This window comes from Sinocyclocheilus anshuiensis, unplaced genomic scaffold (assembly GCF_001515605.1).
Source record: "Sinocyclocheilus anshuiensis isolate Anshui unplaced genomic scaffold, SAMN03320099.WGS_v1.1 scaffold112, whole genome shotgun sequence".
Classification (NCBI taxonomy): domain Eukaryota; kingdom Metazoa; phylum Chordata; class Actinopteri; order Cypriniformes; family Cyprinidae; genus Sinocyclocheilus; species Sinocyclocheilus anshuiensis.
In genome coordinates this window covers 1,888,486-1,896,241 of record NW_015557175.1, presented here as the reverse complement: position 1 = coordinate 1,896,241, position 7,756 = coordinate 1,888,486, and positions in this window count along the sequence as shown.

Below are 7,756 nucleotides of genomic sequence, written 5' to 3'. Positions count from 1 at the left end.
TTCACTTGCAAATACAGTTTGCATATCAAGCATATGAACATGAATTTTGCTCAATAACATCAAAGATAACAATGTTGAACTTAATTTGAACCTTTACATTATTCTTTCTGTTTAACCACATTCCAGAGTACATACATTCTCTGTTCAAGCATGACTTATTTACTCTAAATAAACCATGACACTTTAATGTTTTCTTATGTCACATTTTACAACTCTTTGGTTTCATAAGCGAGCATATCACCTCGTTTGAGTTGTTGGTAACTCTAAAGCACAGAGGCAAACAACTGACATAAGATGGCGGACACCAGCGAACTCCACGTGCGCCACTTAACTCACGCCACACTTCAATAATTTACCCGTCTCACCATCAAAATCATAAAATAATTACTTTTCACAACATATTGTCACTCCTGTGCACAATACCGATCTTTGTTTCATGTACAAACTTCCACCAGAGTTGTCTCTGATCGCGTTCTATCTATGAGCAATTACAATACAGAGTTGTGGTGCTCAAAACCTACTTAAAGCACCAAAACAACAATGAAAACTGTTCATGGACCCCTTAATTTAAATATACTGAATTATTCTTACCTGCAAGAAAAGATATGACAGTATAAAGTCAATCACATATGTAACGTCTCAACTGTGTGTTATCTATCTGCTCGTTTCCGCTGTATTACACGTTCTCGAGCAGACCTTGGCGAGAGCTCCGCCTAGTGGTTTGGATAATTTACACCAGTGTACACATGAAAAGATGCAACATTCCTGCAGATATCTATTAAAGTATGTAAAAAGGAGCCCAAGACACACTTCAATCACTTTCAGACATTTAGTCTGGATAGATTACCCCTTCTGTATAGAAATATATAAAATTCAAATTTTAAATGGGCGGGGGGGGTCTTCCATTTATGTCTTTTCTTTACACTGTGTTTTAAATTATGGGAGGCACTTTCGGTTTGGGGATGCTCCACTCAAAAAGACTGACAAATCATTTCAAATCATAAGGTTGCACTACAAATAATCTTTATCCATCAGTTTGACTGAATGATCTGTACATTTTCTGTCATGTTCTATTTTCAGATGTCAGAAAAATAATGTAACACTTGGTATATTAATGTGACATGGTATAACAAGAATATCTATGCCAACCGTTCTTAACCTGGGAAAACCTTTATTTTGAATGTGTGTATAAAATACTCGCCTAATAGCACCACCTATTGGCGACAAGATATAACAAATTAACTGCTGATTCGATGTGGTCACATGGGCTTAGCAATTTGCGGTTCATAGTCATCATAATTGGACTGCTGATAAGACATGGAGCAATTTTTAATTGGTGCTAACAATAAAAAGCCTCCAGTTGAGAACTAATCAAAAAGAAAGAAGACCAAGAGCAGAAAATATGACGATACGTACTTGGAATATGGCTTCACTCAGACAAGTTATTATGGGGATTCCCAACCACAGTGTGTGATTTGCGGCAAGGTGTTAGTGAAGGAGAGTCATCAACATTCTAAAATGCTAAGGCACTTCACAACTAAGCACAAGTCGCTTCAGACAATGCCACTTGACTTCACATGAGCTGTGTGGTCAAAAATCACTGCTACAGAAAGCTGTTATGGTGAATGAGAAGGCTCTTCACGTGAGAAGCACAATTATTGGTTTACATTAGATTTGTCGATGCTGGACAATTTAAGGAAGATTTTCTGTTGTTTTGCCCTCTTTCCGAATGTGCAACAGGTCTACTACCACAAGTATATTCAAAACCTCATTTGCATAAATCTAAGTGGAGAAAACCAACAGAAGTCAACTCAAAGGGCGGGGTGGTAACAATGTTTGTCAATGGAGCTCTCGTCTCATTACAGTTTTTTTTTCTGCTTTAGGCATCTGCATGTTTTTGTGACATAATGCTCAATGTCTGCCTACATATGTGGCCAAAAAAAAAAAACGTTCACGGACGAGTGAGATCTATACCTTGATGGCCCATTTCATCATGAAGCTCTCGCAAGACTCTCCTTTTATATTTATCTGGCAGGACCAACTGTGTGCAGGTGTAAGTGGTTCGGCAGAGGATACCATTCTGGTTAATGGTAAGTTTTCCCCATTCAAGAAACTGGCATTTTGTTTTTAGGATGTGTGTTTTAAGCTGTTTCGCTTTTGGTTTTGTTCCAGACAGTTTGCATTTATATACAGGGCTGATATCCTGGTCATTCATTTGAGCATCTTTAATTCCCTTCACAGACAATGGAGCTATTGACGGAACTGCTGGACAGGTCTCAACAGATGAACATTTGGTCGAGACTGACCATGGGATGCTGGGTCCTTCTTGAGCTTCTATTGCCTGAATGGTTGCACCTATTACGCCTGACGACAACTCCTCAGAGCACTCTTTCATCCTAATTCCTATGTCAAGGGGCAATCAGGACAGCGTATTAGTGTCAATATTTTCACGACCTGGGTGATATCTAATTGTGAAGTGGAAATCTGCCAATTCAGCAACCCACCTGCAACCTGTAGCGTTTAATTTTGGCAGTTGACAGGACATATGTAAGGGGATTGTTGTCACTATGAATGGTAAAAGTTGGGGCATAATACAAGTAATCACAGAAGTTTTTGTGATCGACCACTTCAAAGCAATAAATTCAAGCTTGCCTGAGTGTAGGTGGTAGTTTTTCTCAGCAGCAGATAGAGTACAAGATCCATAAGCAATCATACAAAGTTTCTCATTTTGCTTCTGGTATAATACTGCACCTAACCCTTGAGCAGACGTGTCTGTATGCAGTACAAAAGGCTGTGAAAAGTCAGGGAAAGCTAATACAGAAGGATGGAGCAAACAGTCAATTAGTTGTTCAAGAGTGCTCTGATATCGTTCAGTCCAGATAATGGGCTTACTCGATGGAACATCAGTTTTCATGCATTTTGTCTTTGATTGACTTTTCAGGTGAGCATTATCTTCTGGTATACTTTTTAACAGGTCATACAAATGGCTAGCTATGCGAGTGAAATCTATAATGTACTGTCTGTAGTAGCTAAGTAGACCAATAATTTTGTTGCTTGTCTTTCAGGTATCTGACAGCTTCTGTGTCCACGGGATCAACTTTACTTCCCTCTGCAGAGACGATTCTACCCAGATAGCGGACTTCAGGTTTGAAAAACTCACACTTACTTGTTTGATGCCATGTTGCCTAAGCCGCTGCAGCACTTTCCTTACATCCTGGATGTGGTTCTCAAAGGTCTTACTAAACACCAAAGTGTCATCGAGGTATGGAATGCAGATCTCATCCCGCAAGCCTTCTAAACAATCTTCCATACATCACTGGAAGGCTGCAGGAGCATTCATCAGCCCAAAAGGAAAACACACCCATTCACATAGGCCCCAGGGAGTCACAAAAGCCATTAGGTGCTTACTTTCCTTTGACATGAACCCCTGGTGGTAGGCCTTCCCTTGATCTAATTAAGAAAACCAGGAATTACCACCAAGGCTGTCCATAATGTCCTGCACCCTCAGAATTGGTTGTCTATCAGGGTGAGTCTTTCTGTTCAGGTCTCGATAATCTATACATAAATGGAGGCTACCATCTTTTGTTCTTACGGATACAATTGGAAATGAGTATGATTAGTTGGATTTTTCAATCCAGCCTTGTGCTGTGAGGTCATGTAAGTATTCTTTTATCTCACGATACAGAGGCTTTGGCACAGACATGTAAGTGTGATTGACTGGCTCGTCATCTTTACGTGAGATACTAAACTGCAAATTTCTGATACACCCAATGTTGTTGTCTGATTTAGAGAATGAATGGCACTCTTATCTTAACATTTGCTGTACTACCTGTCTCTGATGTTTACTCAGGTGGCTATCATCTACTGGCAGCTCCCAATCATCAGTATTGGTGTGGTCGTGACAGTTATTTGCAGCCTGGAGGTGAAATACCCCAACAGTGGTAGGATTTGCTGGCCCCTCAAACATACTAGCAGAGAACATATTTTTGACAAGAAATAAAGGTACAACAGCTGTCACTGGGGCGCTACCTTTTCAAAAGCTACTTATTTGTACATAAAGGGTCCATTTTGGTACCTTAAAGGTACATGTTAGTACTTAATGTAGTGTCTGCGTAGGATCATGTACGATCGTTTGGGTTTTATGGCTTAAGAGACCCCTCTTAGCCTTTGACTATATTGCATGTGTTGTTTGTACGTTTCCCTATTAGATTAGCTGAGTTACCACTCGTTATTTGTATTAGTTAAAGCCCTAAACACTGATATTCAGGTGTATGGATGTATCTTTGGTTTAATCTATTCTAAATGTTTGTTTGTTGGTATCAAAATGATCTGCTCTTTATTCCTCAAACAATGATGTACACTATGTGATCGTGAAATGTACCATACGATACATTGTACCATATTTTGGGTAAAACTGCACCAATCCTCCAGACCGGCCATAAACATGCAAATGGGCCATAAAGGGAGACAAAGAAAACTTCTCCCACTCAAAAATTCACGCCTGGTATTGGCTATTCCACCCAAAAGGTGGGTGTGGATAGGAACTCTCAAAAGTCATTTGCTCGCACTGATCTTTGCTCAGAAACCTCTTCTGTTGAGACGACACTATCCAAGACTCCTCACGACTCTCCTCTTGAGTTTGATTTTCCGGCAGTTTTTATCTTCAAGTAACTTCGATTCGCTGTGGACTTTCCTATCTTCAGAAGAACCAGAGGAAAACCTCTAGCTCACTCCTAAAGAACTCATCAAGAACCTCCGTGTTTACCACATCAGGACTCTTGTTTCAGCAACGAAGCCAATGCAAGTAACCGTTTACAACTATTTAGATGCGTGTTTAAGTTTCAGCCCCTTTTAAGGTGATTTTTGATTCTTTGATGATTCTCATTAGGTTGTGGTTAATTGATGTGAAATACTGCCATTCTTTTGCTCTTCTCTCTCTTTTCCTTACTTTGCTTCATTCTGTATATATGTGTTTTGCTTAGTTAGTTATATGTTAGATATAGTTTCATTTATTAAATCCCTTATATTCACAATTGATTGTCTCTGCGTGCTGCTCACAATTTGAAGTCATTGAATGTTTGATCCCTTGCTACATGCTAAGTTAATGCTAGTACTGTATGCAGGAAAGTTATTCTTTCTTGGCCAGGAAAATAATCTTTCCTTGAATTGATAAATGATTATATTGTCTGCTCGGTGGACGGACAGATCATAATTGTAATATTTATTCTGCTACAGTTAATTCTAAGATCTAATCTAAATATTTATTATTAATCATAACCAGTTATAATTAGTCATAAACATTTCCCTTTTGAGCTGATTTGCTACATTAAAGTGTACATATTAGAACCTAATAGGTACAAAAGTGTACCTTTTGAAAAGGTACTGCCCCAGTGACAGCTGTTGTACCTTTATTTCTGAGAGTGTACCTATCGATCGTGATCAGTGTCATTGTATACCTCAATTGTGATTTGTTGGAGCCCCTCTTTTCAGCCTCACTAAACTTTGTAATTCAAACCTATCTGCCCAGAAGGGATTTACATCAGGTTCAAAAATGAGTGTGCTGTCCTCTTTAACTAGCTGCATGTACACTCGACATGAGACCTGCACAGTATTACGTTTGGGGACGTTAACCTGCTCTTTCGTGGTCTTTACTATGTATTCACATGAGCTCTCTGCTCTCACAAGTTTAATGAAAGTCTGGACTTTGCTCCTCTTTAGGCTGGGGAATGCGGCTTTCATGGTTCTCTCAAGCATGTTGTCTCTCACAGTACTTGGCTGGACTTGTTCAATGGAGTTCACAATTTGTTCTATTACATTGAAACCTATGATAGGGCGAGAGAGATTTTGGCCCCTTGCTACAAGTATGCACTGCATGAAAAGAGCTGTATTCGGACCGGTAAACTCCTGTATATTTTACTGATTTTTGGACATATTCAGAAATATACTGGCCGTGAATGTCAAATTGCACACGTCCGTATACATCCGACTATGTACCATTTCGGATGTACAGTATGTGACAGACATAAACTTCCGTGCTATGACCATTTGTTGCCATGGTAGATTATCCCTGAGCTATTTGCATTTCACACCTATAGCTCTTTCATCTTAAGCTGCATGAACTAACTTTTTATTGGTTCCACTTAATTCAGCCCATCCCATATCTTAACAGCTATTGGGCCAGCACATGCATTGTCTTTTATTTTATTGGTTAGGCTTAAAATTCAGCCCACCCAAAACTCACAAATGAAGGCCTGCTTATACTACTTGATACAGGCCTTCAATATTGTCCACAATTAAAATGCTGAGACAGTCATGGGCTTTACATATATTTTATCAAAAGGATTTAAAATACAAAATAAGAATAAAGAGGAATGTCCACATTTTAACAAGAATAAACAACAATAAAATATCCAAATTAACATTACAATGTGAAAAATAAAAAATAATAGTAAAAAAGTAAAAAAAAATAAACATCAGAAAATTTTAGAACAATATAGGTACAATTGAATAAAATAAATCTCTTCTGACTTTGTCTCAGCCCCGTAACTCTGTGGCATCACACGGAAATGATGAGTGGCAGCATAGCGTGGATCCACTTCCAGTCTTTTCTGTAGCTCCTGGCACAGAGCTGACAGTTGTGGGCTTCTCTGTGGTAGCATTTTGAAGTAGAAATAGCCATTTGAAATAAAATTACTTTACTTACTCTTTTCTTCCTTTGCTTGATTTTGGCCACAGCTTTAACTGATTTTCTCAGCTCTGCTTTGTCAGGCTGGTCTATTGAATATTTCCTCCTCAGGGTTTCATAGTATGTCTTGCAGGATGCTGACCAGAACAAAAATATATTATTATTAACAGAAGACACTTCATAAAATGAGTAATCCAATGTCTAAAAATGGATTTTAAAATATTTACATACATTTTAAAACTTCTGGGCATCTCAGCATCAACATAACTACTCATAAATAACTCCTGCAGAAGATGTGTAGTCACGGTTTGGTTGTGAGGAGAATTTACCCTGTAAATGGACTCGCTGTTGCTTGTTGGTCGACCTTACCCAATGGAGTAGAAAAGGTCAGATTTCTTCTCCATGCCATTTTAAACGGTCTCGAAACCCAACACTAACTATCTAGGTACGGAAAATTATTTTCGCAAACAACGCTAATCTGGCTCTGTTTCACATATTTGAAATACACGCAAACATTATTGGTTGAATTCTCATGACGTCACTACCTTACAGCGAATGAATGGAGGGATTTACGAGAATAGTGTTCCTATTGGTTGCTTTTCGCTCTCGGAAGCAAACAGAGCCAGGTGGGATTGTATTAATTAGAAAACCACATATGATTTCATTTTTAAGGCAAGATGGAATGACAATCTTCTATCGATAAAACGAGGAAAAGAGCACGGCGCTTTTGTGAGCACTGCAATAAGGTTATTTCATATACCCTGTTTTATGAATACAAAAAAGTTTGAAAATGAGACCTTTGACAAATAGTTAGAACGCGGTTCATGTGATGAAGAACCTGTTGCATCAACACTTAAAGTGAGACATGTGGACTTGGAAGAAGATATTCTGTTGGGTAAGTCCTTTGATTCAGTTTGGTAATGTAAAACCACATGTGATATATTGAAGGGTGATTACTGATTTGTTATTTAGCTATGGTCAGCATTGGATGTAATTAATTATGTTAAGTATTTAAATAATTTATTTATTTATCTATTAACAATTTGTTATAAAACAAACAGTAGTGGAATT